The sequence below is a fragment of the Bidens hawaiensis genome, unplaced genomic scaffold, assembly GCF_021521415.1.
Source record: "Bidens hawaiensis isolate Kalapana, Puna unplaced genomic scaffold, B.hawaiensis_p1.1 tig00027297_1, whole genome shotgun sequence".
In the NCBI taxonomy this organism is placed as follows: Eukaryota; Viridiplantae; Streptophyta; class Magnoliopsida; order Asterales; family Asteraceae; genus Bidens; species Bidens hawaiensis.
Window position 1 is genome coordinate 11,685 of NW_027494405.1, and position 5,412 is coordinate 17,096.

The 5,412-nt window shown below is 31.4% G+C and overlaps 1 non-coding gene across 1 annotated transcript; it reads left to right on the forward strand.

Moving 5' to 3' along the window:
- Positions 1 to 5,054: 5,054 nt before the first annotated feature.
- Positions 5,055 to 5,134, forward strand: TRNAL-UAG (transfer RNA leucine (anticodon UAG)). Its single transcript has one exon. It is a non-coding gene; the product is annotated as a tRNA-Leu (tRNA).
- The last annotated feature ends 278 nt before the right edge of the window (positions 5,135 to 5,412 follow it).

The window sequence follows — 5,412 nt, forward strand, 5'->3', positions numbered from 1 at the left end:
TAGCGGCTAATAGTGACATACAGTACAAGAGCATGATGCTCGTCATACTGTTGTCAATGGGCTGTCGTATCTCTGGTCAGATCTTTTGCCCATACCTCGTCAGGTACAGTACAAAAGATCTTCCAGTATCGTACGGACTGGCTCATTTGGGCGGGAGTATTCCCCCTCCCGCCTTTATGCGGGATTGTTCCCGGCTTTGCTCATTCCTTCAGGTGACTACTGAATTATTGAGAGCTAAGTGCCTTGTGCGTGTAGCCTTGCTGCGCGGGTGGCCTTCCCTGATGACTTGTATCCGCAGCTGCGGGAACAGGCGGAGTACTTCACCATTGGGAGGCATTTTCTGCTGGAACAGCTTGCGTACTGCGCGTAAGGACGTTACGTCTCTGAGCATGGTGGGTCCTGCGGATCCAGTTGGTTTCTGCGCAGACGTCTCTCTTCAAGTTGAGTCCTGCGGGTCCAACTGGGCTCTGCTTGGACCTACCTCTTCAAACCGGCAAAACGTGTTTGGCTCCAAACATGTTATATGCAAAATAAGTCTGGGTCATTTAAAAAAGGGTCAATTTTTAACCTATTTTACACATGATGATGACTAAACATTCTTTAACTGCAATTAATACTTAAGTACTTATTTAATAAGCCCACAAGAAGGTAGAGGACAATGATATTTACAAAATTTCCTCCAATGTTACGTGTCTGCATCCTCCAAAGGTGCATACATATATTACAATCTTGATAATAAATTTAATAGGTATGCAGTTAACTTTTGATAATCTTTATGTCTTTTGTACATGAGGATGATCTCCTTAGAGAATTTAGTAAACAAATTATAGAAGACAGAAGATGGATTGTTATATCACGAAGTCATAATTTAAACTGAGTTGTGTTTTTATCTTAAATAGACGTTTTGGTTTAGAATGCAAAGACGATTAGTATTTTCATTATGACATTAAACTACCCGTTCACCGGATGGGTATAAAACTAGTTCTAAGGGTGGTGGAATGTTAACAGTGACGAAGATATGACGAAAATGCAAAAAAATGGTGGGGGGTGGGGAGCGTCCATTTAACATGTGCTGCAATTTAATTGATTCCGTAATTTAGTAGGGTATTGACGGATCACTGTAAATTTCCGCTACCGAGTTCTAAATTTCTCATGTTAAACAAATCCATAATTCTTTTAATTATTATAATAAAGTTTTATTAGCAGTTGTATTATCTGCTTTACCAGTTGCATAGTAAGTTATGTGATAGTTACAAGCCTTTTTACTAATGTCTTTTTTACTTTATGACAGATTTTATGTCGACACGCATTTCTTTTATCCTTTTAATTTCTAATAACACAATAACAATTTGTAAAGCACAGGGAGTAAACTAGTATGTAGATATTTACTCACCTTTGTGTCCCACTTGCGCGAACACTGATGAAAACGATCGGGTGTACGTTATCTAAAATTGGTGTAACTTATTGTTTTGTTTGCCTTTCATTTTACTGTTAACAACATTTTTTTATTAATGAAAAGTATGATCATAAACTCATTTAAAAATCATATTAAAAGATCAAATTTGCAACAAAAAGACATTTAGTTAACAATTCTAATTTATTAGTAAAAGCATGTAAGTAATTACATGACAGAATTACAAATATTTTCATTTATGTTTGTATCAAACTTCATCGTTTGTCCTATATCTTTAAAATTGATTTGATTTGTATTTTACGTTTTCAAATACGACACCATTTGTATTTGATTCTAACCCAGTTAATTTTTTCCGTTAAATTAGGAACCACAAGGTTATATTAGACTTTTTATCCATCTATGTCATCTTTGGACCAAAAACAAGCAAGGGGTGGAATACCACAAAGAGAAAATGTACCTAATAAAAAAGAATTTTTAGTAATTTGTACATGTTTTGTTAAACCTCCCATAAGCACCATATTCTGACTTTTTTTGGACAATATCCAACAAGAGTTTCCATTGAGTGAATAACGGATCCCGATCCTAAAAACAATAATGCTTTGGAGTAAGCATGAGTAATCAAATGAAATAAAGCACTGCAATAAGACCCCATACCTAAAGCTAACATCATATAACCCAATTGAGACATTGTGGAATAGGCTAAACCCCTCTTAATGTCTTTTTGAGCAAGAGCTAAAGTAGCTCCGAAAAAAACTGTTATTATCCCTATCAAAGAGATAAAATTCATTATGTGGGGTATGACTATGAAAAGAGGCATAAGTCGAGCTACAAGAAAAATTCCCGCAGCTACCATCGTAGCAGCATGTATAAGGGCCGAAATAGGAGTCGGCCCTTCCATTGCATCAGGTAACCATACATGAAGGGGAAATTGCGCAGATTTAGCAATCGCACCGGCAAATAATAGAACAGCGCACAAAGTAACAAACACAAAATTGACTTCATTATTAGAAATCAAGTTATTGAATATTTGGAATAAATCACGAAATTCGAAACTCCCCGTTATCCAATAAAACCCTAAAATGCCTAATAATAAACCAAAATCACCAACACGATTAGTTACAAATACTTTTTGACAAGCCTTTGCTGCAACAGGTCGTGTGAACCAAAATCCTATTAATAGATACGAACACATCCCAACCAATTCCCAAAAAATTTATATTTGTATCAAATTTGAACTAGTAACTAATCCCAACATGGAAGTACTGAAAAAACTCATATAAGCAAAAAATCTCAAGTATCCGTGATCATGAGACATATAATTATCACTATAAATAAGAACCATAATTCCAACAGTAGTGATTAATATTGACATAATAGAAGTAAGGGGATCGATCAAGTATCCGAATTCTAAAGAAAAATCATTATTGATAATCCAAGACCATACATATTGATAGACAGAACTGTTATTTATTTGCTGAATAGACAGATTGATAGAAAAAATCATGACTATACTTAACAATAAAACACTCTGAAAAGCCCACATACGACAAAGACTCTTTGTTGCCGTCGGGAAAAGAAGAAGTCCTAGCCCTATTAACATAGGAACTGGAAGTGGAAGAAAAGGTATCATCCACGCATATTGATATGTCTGTTCCATAAAAAAAAATTTATTCTTAATTAATTGTTTCCGATTCACCGGATCTTGCCTATTTCAAAAAAAGTTAATAAAAAATCAAGATATGCACTAACTTATTGAATCATTTTATATTAGTATTTATTCTGAGTCTTTTTAAAATCGTTCAAATTAAAAAAAAAAGAAGTTATAATTGGTCAACTTATATGCCCAAGTGACATATAAAAACGAATACTTATAATAGTAAAATAACAATAGAGCAAGGATCTAAATTTAAGCTAAAAAGAGTACTTTATCCTAATATGAATTATATGATTAACTAAGAGCATCGGTCTAATGAAAAAAAACCTTGATTTTAGTTAGTTTATTCCAACTCATTAACTAATTCATTATGGGATTGCTTTTCAATCAAAACAATTTATTAGTAAAGTTATTAGTAAAGTTTAGAAGATTATAGATCTAAAATGAACTTTTTTGATCGATAAAGAATAAAAAATGACTGAGATATTTTTTATGAAACCACGTATCCTTTAACAGATTTATTAATAGTCTCATTCAAATTTTCAAATTGAAGGTTTATTGTTTTCTCAAGTTTGACTAACAAAAGACTCAATTTTTCAGTCAAAAGTTTATAATCCTTTGAGGGATTTTATTCTATGTAAATAAAGTATAGAATGAGTAAAATAAGGGTCTTTTAGGTTCTTTATTGATTTTATTAAGTTTGATTTAGCAGATTATAAAGAGATAACTTTGAGAGATAAACAACGAGAACTAAAAGTTCCAAACCAAAATGTTTGGATTTACTAATAGCGTATGGAATCAAAATTTTGTTATTTTGAGTAATTTTTTATAAAATTTTCACCGATCTTTGACATATCTAAATCTAAATTTCTTTTTTATGAAAAGAATCTTATTTAGACAAAAAATAGATATAGATAATGAATAAGAAAAAAGAATTCGTTTTGAACAATAGATGTCTTTCACATCCAACTATAACAACGAGTAACTTTTAAATGGTAGTTCCAAAAAAACGTACTTCGATATCAAAGAGGCGTATTCGTAAAAATATTTGGAAAAGGAAAGGATATGGGGTGTCGTTAAAAGCTTTGTCATTAGGGAAATCTCTTTCTACCGATAATTCAAAAAGTTTTTTTGTACGACAAACAAGTAAGTCCTAAAATATAAGTCCTAAAATATCGGAATAATCAGAATGGATTTTACTAAAAAAAAAAGTCTCAGTAATTTGTTAATATCAAAGTTAATCTAAAATGAACAATTGACAGTCCATATTCTAATCAATATGAAATAGACCCTTCATTTTAGAAAAGAATTCTTCTGTTTTCGGAAAAAAGAAGAATCAAGAAAAAAATACAAAATTTTTTCTTTCTTTTTAGTGTATTTTCACTCAAATTTTGGTGGTGGGGAGTCTTCTTTTCCCCATCGACCTTTACAATTATAAGAATGGAAAATTTTTCTGTTTTTCGGGAAGGCCAGATATAAGATTTTTAGTTCAAATTAATGACGTGTTGAAACTAATTCATTCCGTGTTAAAAATTTTTGAATAATTTTCTGACTTCTTAATTTATTTATTACTTAATTTATATTTATTTATTTCTTAATTTATTTATTATATGTTAATTTATTTACGATATGGATATGTAATGAGTTTTCTATATATCGATATCTCCAATTTTCAGTCCAATAAAAAAAGAACTTAATTTGTGCACTATTTTGTAAAAAAATGTGTCAATTTGGAGTAATCTAAAATAGATATATTTTCAATGAATTGAAATTTTTTTTTTCAATTTATGAAACCATAAAGAATGACAAAAAAAGTAAATAAAATTAAATAAAATGAAACTAATGAACCTTCAAATTGACTTTTGAACTCATTTTTTTATCATTTACTAATTGAATCTTTACTAAAAAAACTGATTTGGTTGAATTGACTTGTTCAATCTCGATCTCGACGATTGAATATAAATAGGCTATTATGAGTTCGAGCAAGCCGCTATGGTGAAATCGGTAGACACGCTGCTCTTAGGAAGCAGTGCTATAGCATCTCGGTTCGAGTCCGAGTGGCGGCATGCCATCTTCTAAAAGATATCCAATAGATCCTATAATAAAAAAAATTCCCATTTCTTTTTTTTAATTAATATAGGGGATCCCCCCGCCCTTTTTCATTTTTATGATATTTTCAACTTTAGAGCATCTATTAACTCATATTTCTTTTTCTATTGTTTCAATTGTAATTACACTTCATTTGATAACCTTATTGAGCAATGAAATAATAAAACCATATGATTCATCAGAAAAGTGGATGATAGCAACTTTTTTATGCCTAACAGGATCATTAATCACTCGT